This window comes from Anser cygnoides, chromosome 7, assembly GCF_040182565.1.
Source record: "Anser cygnoides isolate HZ-2024a breed goose chromosome 7, Taihu_goose_T2T_genome, whole genome shotgun sequence".
Taxonomy (NCBI): Eukaryota; Metazoa; Chordata; class Aves; order Anseriformes; family Anatidae; genus Anser; species Anser cygnoides.
Genome location: NC_089879.1, coordinates 39,448,023 through 39,467,272, shown reverse-complemented (window position 1 = coordinate 39,467,272; position 19,250 = coordinate 39,448,023).

Genomic DNA, 19,250 nt, shown 5'->3' with positions numbered 1-19,250 from the left:
ATGCATTTTTCAGGTTTGTGTATTATTTTCTCAGGAACGGAAAGTGTGCGCACAATTTGCCAGTTGTGGGACTAGGAGTTCTCTTATTTCCTGTGCTTTGTTTAATCTGTCTTAAGTTTAATGGATAGCAATCAAGGTGTACTAGAAATCTGAAAACACTTTATGCTTTGTTCTCTCAGTCATTTTGGTATAACAAACTAGCTTATGGTTTAAACCCTCCATTAGGTTAGCATTTTCCCTAAACGTAACAAGTCCCTGTGTGCTACAGGAAGACAGTAACAAAAAATTAAGTATAGATATTCATCCTGTCATTATTCAGCTTCTGCCTATGGACACACAATTACGCTTATTTAAAGCGGTATCCTCTTGAAACCTAATCAGCATGTTAGAAAGGACTTAGTTATCGGCTTTTGTCCTGGAGGGCTGAGGTTTGGTCTGTTTTGTTTTACATTCAGCATTTCCTTTTCTAGCTTCCATTCCCCTGTTGTTTTGCATGAGGAAAACATGCAGCTTTACAAAGTAGAACGGAAAGAGATGCTTTTCAGTCTAACTTTTCAGTTTTTTGTAGGAGTTTTAAATGTGGTGGGTGCAAAACAGCATAAGTACTGCTGCCAAAGTTATATTCAAACAAGCATTTCTTGGAGAAGCAGAAGAAGCCCAGGGAGAAATAAATTTACAAACATGCTCTTCATGCTCTCCTTTCCCAAGATTTCTCTGAGATATATCCCATAGTCTGTGGGTTTTGAGGTATGTGGTTCCCAGGAGTGAAAAGGAGGGCCAAACAGCTCTCCTCTTGGATCTCAACGTGCCAGGGCTTTAGTGTACTGCCACTTATGGCTCCGCTTTTCACCTGGAAAAAGCGACCTCATGCTGTAAACTGAGGAGCCCTGCAATTGTTCTACTTGTTGTTCACTTGTGGTCACTTTGAAAAATACCAGCTAAATTACTGGCAAGACTGCACCCGTTCTTAAAAACAAACAACCCCCCCAAATCATCTGTTTTCCTCTTACAGGTAATTGAAGTAATCCCCAAAGAAGACAGTTCACTATCCATAGGCAAGTTTTATTTTTAAACATTTTCTACATTTTATACCTAGCCACAACTTAACAACCAGTTAACAGTTGGTGACAATCCTGTTCAGTGTTGAAAATGTCATTCTGGCATAGGAAACAAAGGACTTCATCTTCTTGCTTTACAGCTGAATGTCTTCTACATAATGTTTGGAGAAGTGAAATCTTGCAAGAGGTTTTCAAAAATTCTGCCCGGTTTGGATGATGAAGTAAATTGCCATAGTCAGTAGATTCTAGCACTGACAAGTTCCTTCAAGCTAAAGAGGGAGTGCGATTGTTGCAAAGCATGTCTGTATTTTGAGACAGGGACGACCACAAGTTTTAATCTTAAAATACGACATGGAGGGGAGGCTGGTTGTTCACACATTCTTGCAAACATTAATACAATCTGTCCCATTATCAAGAACAAAATTAGGGACTGAACGGAGGTCTTTCAAATACCAGTGTTGCAAAAATAGACTTTTTATGCTACTAATGTCAAAAGAATCCTGATTGTACTAAACTGTAAGTGTCTCTTCTAGCTGATAAATCAGGAACAGCACAGAAGAAAATGCGTCTGCTCTAATGCTCTTTGGGCTTCGGTGAATTCTCTGGCCAGCAGATGGCGAACTCGCTTTTTCTAAACCAGTCAAAAGTATAGGGAGAAAGTAAATGTCTTGCACACATTACACAAGTCCAGGGCATTGGGATCACTGGGCTACATGAGTGAAAGAGATGCACCCCAACAGTACCCCACTTAGATACGCTGCTTGAAACATAAGCAGGATAGGAGGGCTGTGCAAAGCAATTTTGGTAAATTGAGAAATTCATGTATTTCATCAAGCCTGAAGATACTAATTAGTTTCATGTGGGGGAAGGTCAGTCTTTCAAAGAAAAGAAAAAACGTCTCTTAAGCAGGATTTTCTGAATGGTGGAATCTAATCTGAAAAAAGGCTACTTCAGCAGGTTATTTATTTATTTATTTATTTTTAACTGTATTGAACCTCTCAAGTAAGCTAGGAGCAGACTAGGAACAACTGAGCACTTGTTAGAGTGTGCCTTTCACCTGGACTCATGTTACTTTGAATAAATTAACAAGGATAGCTAGTGATAATTTGTGATTTAAGGAAATTCCAGATACGTGAGAGAAAGAGCAGCGTTAAAGCAGTTAAATTCCTGCTCTCTCTAATAAGTGCTCTCTCTAGCCAGTTTCTGAACGCTTCTGTTCTGTGGCTAGGATTTGGTCAGCTTGACCACAAGATCACTAGTAAAACAAGGATGCCGTCCAGTCAAACCTTCAAATGAATGTAACTTACCTAAGGTCTACCATTTGCTATCAAAGCAGGTAGCTTTGTCCTAATATTCTGTACAGTTGACCAATTTTAGCACGGAACTGAAATGCAGTCAGTTTAATGGGAGGGCTTTGGAAGCTGCCTTCAACAGTCAGTTCAGCCCTGTAGTCAGAGAGCAGATCAAGCCATGTGCAGGGTTGTGACTTCTCTCTTTAGAAAGAAAACCACTGAGCCAGACAGTTCCATGTTGAGTATCACAACAGGGAATGACATTTCTTCCCTTTGTCTTTCAGATGCAGAGCTTACTGATGGAAGCCTTCAATACTCAGACTAAACCTACCATCAAAACGGACGACCTTTTTACCATCCAAACCAACCATTTTTCCATCAAACCCAACAACTTGGGTTTTGAAACGAAACTGGTAAGCCACAAGTCCTTATTGAATCTATTTTTCAGTGAAAGGGTTTTCTCTGTAACCTGATCATTTAAACTGTTGTGCTTAAAAGAAGGTCACTTGCAAGAGCGGTTATAATCCATGCTAATCCATGCTCCGTGCTGTTCCTTACAGTCAGCACACCAGGTTCCCCCAGTGCGGTAACATGTAAGGGTGGAAGCCTAGGGAACACTCAGGTAATGCTGCTATAGCATACCCTGAAAGCCTCCTCAATGCTCTACAGTTTCTTTAAAATGTGAATGTTAGTTTAATTTTCCTAGTCACTTTAAGCAATTACTCCACAAGACCTTATTGTTCTCCACAACTCCCTCTTAGAGGTTGTAGCAGCGTGGGGGTTGGTCTTTCTCCCAAGCAGCAAGCAACAGGAGAAGAGGAATTGGCCTCAAGTTTCACCCAGGAAGGCATGGGGTGGATATGAGGAAAAAATTCTTCCCTGAAAGGATTGTGAGTCCTTGGAAGAGGCTGCCCAGGGAAGGAGTTGAATCACCGTCCCTGCAGCTCTGCAAAAGACGTGTAGATGTGGTGCTTGGGGACGTGGTTTAGTGGTAGACTTGGCAGGGCTGGGTTAGCGCTTGGACTTGATGACCTCAGAGCTCTTTTCCAGCCTAAAGGATTTGACAATTCTATGGTAATAAGCACAAGTGCTGAGACACAGAGCTGACCAAGCAAACATAGAGACAAGGACAAGACATGAACCATGAGGATTCTTAACAGAAGAGTAGAGAAAGCAGCTAGAAATAGAAGATCTTTTTAGAAGAGAACTTTCCAAGCTAGAGAAAGAGGAAAGCATATGTGTGTAACTTCAAACTTGAACAAGAAAGGAAAAGCATGCTAAACACTGACAAGAAAAACACAAAGAAATATAAACACCAACACTTCAGACTAAAACTTCAAGAATGATTTGGCATTTGTTATCTTGTTGAGGTTTACGGAAGTTGCCAGAAATATTTTTTTTCTGGGGGTGAATCTGATAAATTATCTTAAATTTAACTGTCACTGACAAACCTGTGAGTCCGAGGAAATAGATACTGAGTGGAGTCCCAGTAGGCAGGAGGGCAGCGGTGGCTGTGTCACCCAGGTGTCACAATGGGCAGCGGTGGCTGTGTCATCCAGGCGTCACAGTGGGGCCGTGACATGGCAGCCCAGTCAGGATAAAAGGCCCCTGGTTGCAGGCAGGCCCCAGTCGGGATGGAAGCCCCTGGCAGCAGGCAGCAGAGGGCAGAGCAGGGCAGGACAGGGAGGTGAGTGCGCGATGGAGCAGGGGCTGAAGTGCAGTGCGAGCCTGAATGGTCCAGGAACCAATGTGGGGAGGAGATGCTTGTGTGCTCATCCCAGTGCAGAGATGATGCCTGGGTGCCTGAGAAGGTGCCCGCGGGACTCAGGAGCTGCTTTCTTGCTTGATGGAAGTTCTTGGCTATGGCAAGAAGAATCTGGGTGCTCCCCAGGCTTCTTAGCTGCTGTGTCCAGATACTCCCTGGCTGTGCAGGGAGATGCTTGGTTTCTCCAAGAAGACAGCTGGGTGATGCAGAGATTTTTTTGGATGTCTCAGGAAGATGGATTGGTGATCCTGGCTGTTTCTTGGTGGCTCCAGAGAAATGCTTGAGTGCTATTTGGGGATGCTTGTGTACCCTAGGAGATGTGGTTGTGTGCCCAAGGGAGAGGCTAGTTTGATCCAGGGTAAAGCTGTGTTTCTCCAGGGAGGATTTTGGGTGCTCCAGGGAGATGGTTGGGTGCTTTTTGTGTGATGCTTGGCTCCAGGGAGATGATGGAGTGCTGTGGGGAGATGCTTAGTTCCTGCTCTTTGGTATCTGTGTCCCCTGGGGGGGTGCGTGCATGAGCACGGGGACATACTTGAATGACCCTGGTAGGTACTTGTGCAGCCCTCAGAAGCTCTTGGGTGCCAAGGGAGGTGCTTCCCATGTCCAGTGGGATGTTTGTGTGCCCCAGGTGGTGTTTTGGTGCCCTGGGGAGATGCTTGGGTTCTCCAGTCAGATGTAGGACTGTGGTGGGAAGGTTCCTGTGTGAGGTGCAATGAGGTGCTTGGGTATTGCAGGGAGGTGCTTCTGTGCTGCAGGGAGATGCTTGGGTGCCTGGGGCAGAGCTTTGTGTGATTAGGGGATAGATTTTTGTGCTCTAAGGTGCAGCCAAACATTCCCCAGACCATTCCCCATCTTGGGAGCACCCAAGCATCTCCCCAGAGCACCCAACCATATTGTACTAGGAGTACCCAAGCAGCTCCCCAGAGTACACGAGCATGTCCAAGGAGCATTCAGGCACCTCCCTAGAGAAGACATGAACCTCCCTAGGGAAAGAACCAGTCTCCCTTGGGAATACAAGCATCTTCCTGGAGCACTCTCCACGACACCCAAGCCTCTCGCCAAGGAACATAAGCACCTCTTGAAATCACCGAGATTTTCCCCAGGGCACACAAGCCTTGTGTTGGAGTAGACAAGCATCTCCCCAGGACACCTAAGCACTACATTCTACCTGTGAGGCATCATCCAAGAGCATTCCAGCACCTTCCAGGAGATCCCAACATCACCCTGAGCTCACAAGGTTCTGCCTGGCTCAGCCAGGCATCTCTCTGGAGCACCCAAGCATCATTGTAGGGCATCCAAACATGACCCTTTTAAGGACCCAAGCATTTTGGGTAGACCTGTGCGGTGCCAGGGGTTGGACTTGATCATCCTTATGGGTCCCTTCCAACTCGGGCTATTCTATGATTCTACGATTCCCCAGCAGCAGCAAAGCATTTCCCCAGGAACACGGCTATTTCCCTGAGGCACACAAGCATAACCCCCCGAGAACGCAAGCATCTTCCTGGAGAACCCATGCATCTCCCCACAGCACTCAGGCACCCCACTGCAGCATTATTGAAACATCTCCCCAGGGAACCCAAGCACATCCCAAGGTACTTTGACATCCGTCCAGAGCTCCCAAGCAAGTTCTTTCAGCATCTCGGTCGTTCAAAAAGCACCTCTGTGAAGCATGCAGAGACCTCTGTGGAGTACCCTAACTTGTCCCTGGGGTAGGAGAGGTAGATACCCAGGATCCCCAAGCATCACTCTGGTACACCCATCACATCCTTGGTACGCAAAAGCACCTCCCCGTGCTGCACAAGCAATTTGCTGAGGCAGCCAAAGATCTCCCCAGAGCACCCAGTCACCTGCGTGGGATATTCAAAAAGCAAAGCGCGGACAGAAAAGCAAAGCAAAAAAGGTCCAAAAATAAAACAAAGCAATGCAATGAATATGTACCTATAAAAAAAAAAAAAAAAAAAGGACAAAAAAACCCAAGGAAAGCAGGGCCAGGAAAAGCAAAGTAAAGCATGTCCAGGAAAGGCAAAGCAGTGCAAGGCAGAGCAAAGAAAAGCAGAGCAGAGAAAGTAAAGCAAAGCCATGGCAGGAATACAAAGCAAAGCAAACCAAAGGAAAGCACGGCCTGAAAAAGCATGGTCAGGAAAGGCAACGCAGAGCAAGGCAAAGCGAAGCAGTGCAAAGCGAAGCAGTGTAAACTTGTACAAGGAAAGTCCCAGCAGTGCCAGGAAACGTATAGCAAAGTAAAGAAAGCAGTTTGAGGCAAGGCAAAGCAGAGCAGAGACAGTAAAACCAAGAGGTGCCAGGAATAGGAAGCGAAGCAAAGCACGACAAAAGAAAGTGTGGCCTGAAAAAGCAAAAGAAAACATGGCCAGTGGAGGCAAAGCAGAGCAAGGCAAAGCAAAGCAAAGCAAAGTAGCACGAGGAAAAGCAAAGCATTGCCAGGAAAGACAAAGCAAACAAAGCAAAGCAAAGCAATCTGAGGCAAAGCAAAGCAAAGCAGGGGCAGGAACAGCAGAGGAAAGCAGAGAAGGAAAACCAAAAGTGTGCCCGGAAGAGCAGAGCAGAGCAAAGCAAAGCAGAGCAAGGAAAAACAAAGAGAAGCGAAGCAAATGTAAGGAGCTGGCGGCCAGCCCTCCTGCCGGTTCCCAGTGTCTGCGGGGCAAAGACCGCAAGGCCCTCATGCCGGGTAGAGCTGGCGGCCAGACTCGGACGGTGGCTATACCCTGCTCGCCCGCTCCCCGGCCTCCTTGACACCTCATAGTCCGCCGTGGCAGTGGGCAAGAACCATGTCTTGCTTTACCTGGGTTTATATTTACTTATTTATTGATTGATTGATTGATTTATTGTTGCCTTTCTTCCACTGTACTTATCGTCGTTGAAAACCTCACCCAACACCGTCCCCGGAAGGGTAACTGTGGGGACCGCCTAGCGGCAGGCCACACGGCTGTGGCCACAGAACTGACAATGTCGGGTGGCCAGGCCTGCTGCCCCCACCCTCGAGTTGCGAGGGGACAGTGTCCGGGCTGCGGGGAGGCCCAGCTGTGTGCCTGAGGGTTTATGCGGTCCTAAATATACCGATCGCCTCATTGGCAAAATCGTCGGGACGGTCTGCAAAAGGAAGCCTAGCGCAGCACAGGAGAGCAGAGCAATGAAGAGGAAAGCCGAGCAAGGCAAAGCAAAGCAGTGCAAACTTGTACAAGGAAAGTCCCAGCAGTGCCAGGAAAGGTAGAGCAAAGTAACGAAAGCGGTTTGAGGAGGCAAGGCAAAGCACAGCAGGGGTAGGAAAAGCAAAGCAGAGCATAGAAGGTAAAACCAAGAGGCGCCAGGAATACGAAGCAAAGGAAAACAAAGGAAAGCATGGCCTGAAAAAGCATGGCCAGGAAAGGCAAAGCAGAGCAAGGCAAAGCAAAGCAGTGTAAACTGGTACAAGGAAAGTCCCAGCAGTGCCAGGAAAGGTAGAGCAAAGTAACGAAAGCAGTTTGAGGCAAGGCAAAGCACAGCAGGCGTAGGAAAAGCAAAGCAGAACAGAGAAGGTAAAGCAAAGCCGTGGCAGGAATACAAAGCAAAGCAAAACAAAGGAAAGCATGGCCTGAAAAAGCATGGCCAGGAAAGGCAACGCAGAGCAAGGCAAAGCAAAGCAGTGCAAACTCGTACAAGGAAAGACCCAGCAGTGCCAGGAAACGTAGAGCAAAGTAACGAAAGCAGTTGGAGGCAAGGCAAAGCAGAGCAGAGAAAGTAAAACCAAGAGGTGCCAGGAATACAAAGCGAAGCGAAGCAAGACAAAGGAAAGCATGGCCTGAAAAAGCATGGCCAGGAAAAGCAAAGCGCGGCCAGGAAGACCAAAGCAAAAAGGTCCAAAAATAAAACAAAGCAATGCAATGAATATGTATCTATATTAAAATAAAACAAACAAACAAACAAACAAAAAAAACAAACGCAAAAAAAAGACCAAGCAAAGCAGGGCCAGGAAAAGCAAAGTAAAGCGTGTCCAGGAAAGGCAAAGCAGTGCAAGGCAGAGCAAAGCAAAGGAAAGTAGCACAAGGAAAAACAAAGCAGGGCCAGGAAAGGTAGAGCAAAGGAAAGAAAGAAATTGAGGCGAGGCAAAGCACAGCAGGGGTAGGAAAAGCAAAGCAGAGCAGAGAAGGTAAAGCAAAGCCGTGGCAGGAATACAAAGCGAAGCAAAACAAAGGAAAGCATGGCCTGAAAAAGCATGGCCAGGAAAGGCAACGCAGAGCAAGGCAAAGCAAAGCAGTGCAAACTCGTACAAGGAAAGTCCCAGCAGTGCCAGGAAACGTAGAGCAAAGTAAAGAAAGCAGTTGGAGGCAAGGCAAAGCAGAGCAGAGAAAGTAAAGCCTAGAGGTGCCAGGAATACAAAGCGAAGCGAAGCAAGACAAAGGAAAGCGTGGCCTGAAAAAGCAAAAGAAAACATGGCCAGTGGAGGCAAAGCAGTGCAAGGCAAAGCAAAGCAGTGCAAACTTGTACAAGGAAAGTCCCAGCAGGGCCAGGAAACGTAGAGCAAAGTAACGAAAGCAGTTTGAGGCAAGGCAAAGCACAGCAGGGGTAGGAAAAGCAAAGCAGAGCAGAGAAGGTAAAGCAAAGCCGTGGCAGGAATACAAAGCAAAGCAAAACAAAGGAAAGCGTGGCCTGAAAAACAAAAGAAAACATGGCCAGTGGAGGCAAAGCAGAGCAAGACAAAGCAAAGCAAAGCAAAGTGAAGTAGCACGAGGAAAAGCAAAGCATTGCCAGGAAAGACAAAGCAAACAAAGCAAAGCAAAGCAATCTGAGGCAAAGCAAAGCAAAGCACAGCAGGGGCAGGAACAGCAGAGGAAAGTAGAGAAGGAAAACCAAAAGTGTGCCCGGAAGAGCAGAGCAGAGCAAAGCAAAGCAGAGCAAGGAAAAACAAAGAGAAGCGAAGCAAATGTAAGGAGCTGGCGGCCAGCCCTCCTGCCGGTTCCCAGTGTCTGCGGGGCAAAGACCGCAAGGCCCTCATGCCGGGTAGAGCTGGCGGCCAGACTCGGACGGTGGCTGTACCCTGCTCGCCCGCTCCCCGGCCTCCCTGGCACCTCATAGTCCGCCGTGACAGCGGGCAAGAACCATGTCTTGCTTTACCTGGTTTTATCTTTATTTATTTATTTATTTATTTATTTATTGTTGGCTTCCATCCAATGTAGTTGTGGGAATCATGTAGTTACTTACCGTCGTTGAAAACCTCACCCAGTGGCAAGAACCATGTCTTGCTTTACCTTTTTTTTTTTTTTTCTTTTTTCTTTTTTCCCTGCATTTATTTATTTATTTATTGTTGCCTTCCATCCAATGTAGTTGTGGGAATCACATATTTACTGATCGTCGTTCAAAACCTCACCCAACGCCGTCCCCAGACGAATAGCAGAGGGGCCCGCCTAGCGGCAGGACACACGGCTGGGGACACAGAAATGACCGTGTCGGGTGGCTGGGCCTGCTGCCCCCACCCTCGAGTTGCGAGGGGACAGTGTCCGGGCTGCGGGGAGGCCCAGCTGTGTGTCTGAGGGTTTATGCGTTCCGAAATATACCGATAGCCTCATCGGCAAAATCGTCGGGACGGTCTGCAAAAGGAAGCCTAGCGCAGCACAGGAGAGCAGAGCAATGAAGAGGAAAGCCGAGCAAGGCAAAGCAAAGCAGTGCAAACTTGTACAAGGAAAGTCCCAGCAGTGCCAGGAAAGGTAGAGCAAAGTAACGAAAGCGGTTTGAGGAGGCAAGGCAAAGCACAGCAGGGGTAGGAAAAGCAAAGCAGAGCATAGAAGGTAAAACCAAGAGGCGCCAGGAATACGAAGCAAAGGAAAACAAAGGAAAGCATGGCCTGAAAAAGCATGGCCAGGAAAGGCAAAGCAGAGCAAGGCAAAGCAAAGCAGTGTAAACTGGTACAAGGAAAGTCCCAGCAGTGCCAGGAAAGGTAGAGCAAAGTAACGAAAGCAGTTTGAGGCAAGGCAAAGCACAGCAGGGGTAGGAAAAGCAAAGCAGAGCAGAGAAGGTAAAGGAAAGCCGTGGCAGGAATATGAAGCAAAGGAAAACAAAGGAAAGCATGGCCTGAAAAAGCATGGCCAGGAAAGGCAAAGCAGAGCAAGGCAAAGCAAAGCAGTGCAAACTGGTACAAGGAAAGTCCCAGCAGTGCCAGGAAAGGTAGAGCAAAGTAACGAAAGCAGTTGGAGGCAAGGCAAAGCAGAGCAGAGAAAGTAAAACCAAGAGGTGCCAGGAATACAAAGCGAAGCGAAGCAAGACAAAGGAAAGCATGGCCTGAAAAAGCATGGCCAGGAAAAGCAAAGCGCGGCCAGGAAGACCAAAGCAAAAAGGTCCAAAAATAAAACAAAGCAATGCAATGAATATGTATCTATATTAAAATAAAACAAACAAACAAACAAACAAAAAAAACAAACGCAAAAAAAAGACCAAGCAAAGCAGGGCCAGGAAAAGCAAAGTAAAGCGTGTCCAGGAAAGGCAAAGCAGTGCAAGGCAGAGCAAAGCAAAGGAAAGTAGCACAAGGAAAAACAAAGCAGGGCCAGGAAAGGTAGAGCAAAGGAAAGAAAGAAATTGAGGCGAGGCAAAGCACAGCAGGGGTAGGAAAAGCAAAGCAGAGCAGAGAAGGTAAAGCAAAGCCGTGGCAGGAATACAAAGCGAAGCAAAACAAAGGAAAGCATGGCCTGAAAAAACATGGCCAGGAAAGGCAACGCAGAGCAAGGCAAAGCAAAGCAGTGCAAACTCGTACAAGGAAAGTCCCAGCAGTGCCAGGAAACGTAGAGCAAAGTAACGAAAGCAGTTGGAGGCAAGGCAAAGCAGAGCAGAGAAAGTAAAGCCTAGAGGTGCCAGGAATACAAAGCGAAGCGAAGCAAGACAAAGGAAAGCGTGGCCTGAAAAAGCAAAAGAAAACATGGCCAGGAAAGGCAAAGCAGAGCAAGGCAAAGCAAAGCAGTGCAAACTCGAACAAGGAAAGTCCCAGCAGGGCCAGGAAACGTAGAGCAAAGTAACGAAAGCAGTTTGAGGCAAGGCAAAGCAGAGCAGGGGTAGGACAAGCAGAGCAGAGAAAGTAAAACCAAGAGGTGCCAGGAATACAAAGCGAAGCAAGACAAAGGAAAGCGTGGCCTGAAAAAGCATGGCCAGGAAAGGCAACGCAGAGCAAGGCAAAGCGAAGCAGTGCAAACTTGTACAAGGAAAGTCCCAGCAGTGCCAGGAAACATAGAGCAAAGTAAAGAAAGCAGTTTGAGGAGGCAAGACAAAGCACAGCAGGGGTAGGAAAAGCAAAGCAGAGCAGAGAAGATAAAGCAAAGCCGTGGCAAGTATACGAAGCAAAGGAAAACAAAGGAAAGCGTGGCCTGAAAAAGCATGGCCAGGAAAAGCAAAGCGCGGCCAGGAAAACCAAAGCCAAAAGGTCCAAAAATAAAACAAAGCAATGCAATGAATATGTATCTATATTAAAAAAATAAAATAAAATAAAATAAAAGGCAAAAAAAAACAACAAGCAAAGCAGGGCCAGGAAAAGCAAAGTAAAGCGTGTCCAGGAAAGGCAAAGCAGTGCAAGGCAAAGCAAAGCAAAGGAAAGTAGCACAAGGAAAAGCAAAGCAGTGCCAGGAAATGTAGATCAAAAGAAAGAAAGCAGTTTGAGGAGGCAAGGCAAAGCACAGCAGGGGTAGGAAAAGAAAGCAACGTAGAGAAGGAAAAGCAAAGCCGTGCCAGGAATACAAAGCAAAGCAAAACAAAGGAAAGCGTGGCCTGAAAAAGCATGGCCCGGAAAGGCAACGCAGAGCAAGGCAAAGCGAAGCAGTGCAAACTCGTACAAGGAAAGTCCCAGCAGTGCCAGGAAACGTAGAGCAAAGTAAAGAAAGCAGTTTGAGGCAAGGCAAAGCACAGCAGGGGTAGGAAAAGCAAAGCAGAGCAGAGAAGGTAAAGCAAAGCCGTGGCAGGAATACGAAGCAAAGGAAAACAAAGGAAAGCATGGCCTGAAAAAGCATGGCCAGGAAAGGCAAAGCAGAGCAAGGCAAAGCAAAGCAGTGCAAACTCGTACAAGGAAAGTCCCAGCAGGGCCAGGAAACGTAGAGCAAAGTAACGAAAGCAGGTTGAGGCGAGGCAAAGAAGAGCAGAGAAAGTAAAACCAAGAGGTGCCAGGAATACAAAGCGAAGCGAAGCAAGACAAAGGAAAGCATGGCCTGAAAAAGCATGGCCAGGAAAAGCAAAGCGCGGCCAGGAAGACCAAAGCAAAAAGGTCCAAAAATAAAACAAAGCAATGCAATGAAAATGTATCTATATTAAAATAAAACAAACAAACAAACAAACAAAACAAAAAATCGCAAAAAAAAGACCAAGCAAAGCAGGGCCAGGAAAAGCAAAGAAAAGCGTGTCCAGGAAAGGCAAAGCGGTGCAAGGCAGAGCAAAGCAAAGGAAAGTAGCACAAGGAAAAGCAAAGCAGGGCCAGGAAATATAGAGCAAAAGAAAGAAAGCAGTTTGAGGAGGCAAGGCAAAGCACAGCAGGGGTAGGAAAAACAGAGCAGAGCAGAGAAAGTAAAACCAAGAGGTGCCTGGAATAAAAAGCAAAGCAAAACAAAGGAAAGCGTGGCCGGAAAAAGCACGGCCAGGAAAGGCAAAGCAGAGCAAGGCAAAGCAAAGCAGTGCAAACTCGTACAAGGAAAGTCCCAGCAGTGCCAGGAAACGTAGAGCAAAGTAAAGAAAGCAGTTGGAGGCAAGGCAAAGCAGAGCAGAGAAAGTAAAGCCTAGAGGTGCCAGGAATACAAAGCGAAGCGAAGCAAGACAAAGGAAAGCGTGGCCTGAAAAAGCAAAAGAAAACATGGCCAGTGGAGGCAAAGCAGTGCAAGGCAAAGCAAAGCAGTGCAAACTTGTACAAGCAAAGTCCCAGCAGGGCCAGGAAACGTAGAGCAAAGTAAAGAAAGCAGTTTGAGGCAAGGCAAAGCACAGCAGGGGTAGGAAAAGCAAAGCAGAGCAGAGAAGGTAAAGCAAAGCCGTGGCAGGAATACAAAGCAAAGCAAAACAAAGGAAAGCGTGGCCTGAAAAACAAAAGAAAACATGGCCAGTGGAGGCAAAGCAGAGCAAGACAAAGCAAAGCAAAGCAAAGTGAAGTAGCACGAGGAAAAGCAAAGCATTGCCAGGAAAGACAAAGCAAACAAAGCAAAGCAAAGCAATCTGAGGCAAAGCACAGCAGGGGCAGGAACAGCAGAGGAAAGTAGAGAAGGAAAACCAAAAGTGTGCCCGGAAGAGCAGAGCAGAGCAAAGCAAAGCAGAGCAAGGAAAAACAAAGAGAAGCGAAGCAAATGTAAGGAGCTGGCGGCCAGCCCTCCTGCCGGTTCCCAGTGTCTGCGGGGCAAAGACCGCAAGGCCCTCATGCCGGGTAGAGCTGGCGGCCAGACTCGGACGGTGGCTGTACCCTGCTCGCCCGCTCCCCGGCCTCCCTGACACCTCATAGTCCGCCGTGACAGCGGGCAAGAACCATGTCTTGCTTTACCTGGTTTTATCTTTATTTATTTATTTATTTATTTATTTATTGTTGGCTTCCATCCAATGTAGTTGTGGGAATCATGTAGTTACTTACCGTTGTTGAAAACCTCACCCAACGCCGTCCCCAGACAAATAGCAGTGGGGCCCGCCTAGCGGCAGGCCACACGGCTGGGGCCACAGAACTGACCATGTCGGGTGGCCGGGCCTGCTGCCCCCACCCTCGAGTTGCGAGGGGACAGTGTCCGGGCTGCGGGGAGGCCCAGCTGTGTGTCTGAGGGTTTATGCGTTCCGAAATATACCGATAGCCTCATCGGCAAAATCGTCGGGACAGTCTGCAAAGGAAGCCTAGCGCAGCACAGGAGAGCAGAGAAATGAAGAGGAAAGCAGAGCAAGGCAAAGCAAAGCAGTGCAAACTGGTACAAGGAAAGTCCCAGCAGTGCCAGGAAACGTAGAGCAGAGTAAAGAAAGCAGTTTGAGGCGAGGCAAAGCACAGCAGGAGTAGGAAAAGCAAAGCACAGCAGAGAAGGTAAAGCAAAGCTGTGGCAGGAAAACAAAGCGAAGCAAGACAAAGGAAAGCGTGGCCTGAAAAAGCAAAAGAAAACATGGCCAGTGGAGGCAAAGCAGTGCAAGGCAAAGCAAAGCAGTGCAAACTTGTACAAGGAAAGTCCCAGCAGGGCCAGGAAACGTAGAGCAAAGTAACGAAAGCAGTTTGAGGCAAGGCAAAGCAGAGCAGGGGTAGGACAAGCAGAGCAGAGAAAGTAAAACCAAGAGGTGCCAGGAATACAAAGCGAAGCAAGACAAAGGAAAGCGTGGCCTGAAAAAGCATGGCCAGGAAAGGCAACGCAGAGCAAGGCAAAGCGAAGCAGTGCAAACTTGTACAAGGAAAGTCCCAGCAGTGCCAGGAAACATAGAGCAAAGTAAAGAAAGCAGTTTGAGGAGGCAAGACAAAGCACAGCAGGGGTAGGAAAAGCAAAGCAGAGCAGAGAAGGTAAAGCAAAGCCGTGGCAAGTATACGAAGCAAAGGAAAACAAAGGAAAGCGTGGCCTGAAAAAGCATGGCCAGGAAAAGCAAAGCGCGGCGAGGAAAACCAAAGCCAAAAGGTCCAAAAATAAAACAAAGCAATGCAATGAATATGTATCTAAAGTAAAAAAAATAAAATAAAATAAAAGGCAAAAAAAACCAACAAGCAAAGCAGGGCCAGGAAAAGCAAAGTAAAGCGTGTCCAGGAAAGGCAAAGCAGTGCAAGGCAGAGCAAAGCAAAGGAAAGTAGCACAAGGAAAAGCAAAGCAGTGCCAGGAAATGTAGAGCAAAAGAAAGAAAGCAGTTTGAGGAGGCAAGGCAAAGCACAGCAGGGGTAGGAAAAGAAAGCAACGTAGAGAAGGAAAAGCAAAGCAGTGCCAGGAATACAAAGCAAAGCAAAACAAAGGAAAGCATGGCCTGAAAAAGCATGGCCCGGAAAGGCAACGCAGAGCAAGACAAAGCGAAGCAGTGCAAACTCGTACAAGGAAAGTCCCAGCAGGGCCAGGAAACGTAGAGCAAAGTAAAGAAAGCAGTTTGAGGTGAGACAAAGCACAGCAGGGGTAGGAAAAGCAAAGCAGAGCAGAGAAGGTAAAGCAAAGCCGTGGCAGGAATACGAAGCAAAGGAAAACAAAGGAAAGCATGGCCTGAAAAAGCATGGCCAGGAAAGGCAAAGCAGAGCAAGGCAAAGCAAAGCAGTGCAAACTCGTACAAGGAAAGTCCCAGCAGGGCCAGGAAAGGTAGAGCAAAGTAACGAAAGCAGTTGGAGGCGAGGCAAAGCAGAGCAGGGAAAGTAGAACCAAGAGGTGCCAGGAATACAAAGCGAAGCGAAGCAAGACAAAGGAAAGCATGGCCTGAAAAAGCATGGCCAGGAAAAGCAAAGCGCGGCCAGGAAGACCAAAGCAAAAAGGTCCAAAAATAAAACAAAGCAATGCAATGAAAATGTATCTATATTAAAATAAAACAAACAAACAAACAAACAAACAAAACAAAAAAACGCAAAAAAAAAGACCAAGCAAAGCAGGGCCAGGAAAAGCAAAGAAAAGCGTGTCCAGGAAAGGCAAAGCAGTGCAAGGCAGAGCAAAGCAAAGGAAAGTAGCACAAGGAAAAGCAAAGCAGGGCCAGGAAATGTAGAGCAAAAGAAAGAAAGCAGTTTGAGGAGGCAAAGCAAAGCACAGCAGGGGTAGGAAAAACAGAGCAGAGCAGAGAAAGTAAAACCAAGAGGTGCCTGGAATAAAAAGCAAAGCAAAACAAAGGAAAGCGTGGCCGGAAAAAGCACGGCCAGAAAAGGCAAAGCAGAGCAAGGCAAAGCAAAGCAGTGCAAACTCGTACAAGGAAAGTCCCAGCAGGGCCAGGAAAGGTAGAGCAAAGTAACGAAAGCAGTTTGAGGCGAGGCAAAGCAGAGCAGAGAAAGTAAAACCAAGAGGTGCCAGGAATACAAAGCGAAGCGAAGCAAGACAAAGGAAAGCATGGCCTGAAAAAGCATGGCCAGGAAAAGCAAAGCGCGGCCAGGAAGACCAAAGCAAAAAGGTCCAAAAATAAAACAAAGCAATGCAATGAAAATGTATCTATATTAAAATAAAACAAACAAACAAACAAACAAACAAAACAAAAAAACGCAAAAAAAAGACCAAGCAAAGCAGGGCCAGGAAAAGCAAAGAAAAGCATGTCCAGGAAAGGCAAAGCGGTGCAAGGCAGAGCAAAGCAAAGGAAAGTAGCACAAGGAAAAGCAAAGCAGGGCCAGGAAATGTAGAGCAAAAGAAAGAAAGCAGTTTGAGGAGGCAAGGCAAAGCACAGCAGGGGTAGGAAAAACAGAGCAGAGCAGAGAAAGTAAAACCAAGAGGTGCCTGGAATAAAAAGAAAAGCAAAACAAAGGAAAGCGTGGCTGGAAAAAGCACGGCCAGGAAAGGCAAAGCAGAGCAAGGCAAAGCAAAGCAGTGCAAACTCGTACAAGGAAAGTCCCAGCAGTGCCAGGAAACGTAGAGCAAAGTAAAGAAAGCAGTTTGAGGCAAGGCAAAGCACAGCAGGGGTAGGAAAAGCAAAGCAGAGCAGAGAAGGTAAAACCAAGAGGTGCCAAGAATACGAAGCAAAGGAAAACAAAGGAAAGCGTGGCCTGAAAAAGCATGGCCAGGAAAGGCAACGCAGAGCAAGGCAAAGCAAAGCAGTGCAAACTCGAACAAGGAAAGTCCCAGCAGTGCCAGGAAACGTAGAGCAAAGTAACGAAAGCAGTTTGAGGCAAGGCAAAGCACAGCAGGGGTAGGAAAAGCAAAGCAGAGCAGAGAAGGTAAAGCAAAGCCGTGGCAGGAATACAAAGCAAAGCAAAACAAAGGAAAGCATGGCCTGAAAAAGCAAAAGAAAACATGGCCAGTGGAGGCAAAGCAGAGCAAGGCAAAGCAAAGCAAAGCAAAGCGAAGTAGCACGAGGAAAAGCAAAGCATTGCCTGGAAAGACAAAGCAAACAAAGCAAAGCAAAGCAATCTGAGGCAAAGCACAGCAGGGGCAGGAACAGCAGAGGAAAGTAGAGAAGGAAAACCAAAAGTGTGCCCGGAAGAGCAGAGCAGAGCAAAGCAAAGCAGAGCAAGGAAAAAGAAAGAGAAGCGAAGCAAATGTAAGGAGCTGGCGGCCAGCCCTCCTGCCGGTTCCCAGTGTCTGCGGGGCAAAGACCGCAAGGCCCTCATGCCGGGTAGAGCTGGCGGCCAGACTCGGACGGTGGCTGTACCCTGCTCGCCCGCTCCCCGGCCTCCCTGACACCTCATAGTCCGCCGTGACAGCGGGCAAGAACCATGTCTTGCTTTACCTGGTTTTATCTTTATTTATTTATTTATTTATTTATTTATTTATTGTTGGCTTCCATCCAATGTAGTTGTGGGAATCATGTAGTTACTTACCGTCGTTGAAAACCTCACCCAACGCCGTCCCCAGACAAATAGCAGTGGGGCCCGCCTAGCGGCAGGCCACACGGCTGGGGCCACAGAACTGACCATGTCAGGTGGCCGGGCCTGCTGCCCCCACCCTCGAGTTGCGAGGGGACAGTGTCCGGGCTGCGGGGAGGCCCAGCTGTGTGTCTGAGGGTTTATGCGTTCCGAAATATACCGATAGCCTCATCGGCAAAATCGTCGGGACAGTCTGCAAAGGAAGCCTAGCGCAGCACAGGAGAGCAGAGAAATGAAGAGGAAAGCAGAGCAAGGCAAAGCAAAGCAGTGCAAACTGGTACAAGGAAAGTCCCAGCAGTGCCAGGAAACGTAGAGCAGAGTAAAGAAAGCAGTTTGAGGCGAGGCAAAGCACAGCAGGTGTAGGAAAAGCAAAGCACAGCAGAGAAGGTAAAGCAAAGCTGTGGCAGGAAAACAAAGCGAAGCAAGACAAAGGAAAGCGTGGCCTGAAAAAGCAAAAGAAAACATGGCCAGTGGAGGCAAAGCAGTGCAAGGCAAAGCAAAGCAGTGCAAACTGTACAAGGAAAGTCCCAGCAGGGCCAGGAAACGTAGAGCAAAGTAACGAAAGCAGTTTGAGGCAAGGCAAAGCAGAGCAGGGGTAGGACAAGCAGAGCAGAGAAAGTAAAACCAAGAGGTGCCAGGAATACAAAGCGAAGCAAGACAAAGGAAAGCGTGGCCTGAAAAAGCATGGCCAGGAAAGGCAACGCAGAGCAAGGCAAAGCGAAGCAGTGCAAACTTGTACAAGGAAAGTCCCAGCAGTGCCAGGAAACATAAAGCAAAGTAAAGAAAGCAGTTTGAGGAGGCAAGACAAAGCACAGCAGGGGTAGGAAAAGCAAAGCAGAGCAGAGAAGGTAAAGCAAAGCCGTGGCAAGTATACGAAGCAAAGGAAAACAAAGGAAAGCGTGGCCTGAAAAAGCATGGCCAGGAAAAGCAAAGCGCGGCGAGGAAAACCAAAGCAAAAAGGTCCAAAAATAAAACAAAGCAATGCAATGAATATGTATCTAAAGTAAAAAAAAATAAAATAAAATAAAAGGCAAAAAAAACCAACAAGCAAAGCAGGGCCAGGAAAAGCAAAGTAAAGCGTGTCCAGGAAAGGCAAAGCAGTGCAAGGCAGAGCAAAGCAAAGGAAAGTAGCACAAGGAAAAGCAAAGCAGTGCCAGGAAATGTAGAGCAAAAGAAAGAAAGCAGTTTGAGGAGGCAAGGCAAAGCACAGCAGGGGTAGGAAAAGAAAGCAACGTAGAGAAGGAAAAGCAAAGCAGTGCCAGGAATACAAAGCAAAGCAAAACAAAGGAAAGCATGGCCTGAAAAAGCATGGCCCGGAAAGGCAACGCAGAGCAAGGCAAAGCGAAGCAGTGCAAACTGGTACAAGGAAAGTCCCAGCAGGGCCAGGAAACGTAGAGCAAAGTAAAGAAAGCAGTTTGAGGTGAGACAAAGCACAGCAGGGGTAGGAAAAGCAAAGCAGAGCAGAGAAGGTAAAGCAAAGCCGTGGCAGGAATACGAAGCAAAGGAAAACAAAGGAAAGCATGGCCTGAAAAAGCATGGCCAGGAAAGGCAAAGCAGAGCAAGGCAAAGCAAAGCAGTGCAAACTCGTACAAGGAAAGTCCCAGCAGGGCCAGGAAACGTAGAGCAAAGTAATGAAAGCAGTTTGAGGCGAGGCAAAGCAGAGCAGAGAAAGTAGAACCAAGAGGTGCCAGGAATACAAAGCGAAGCGAAGC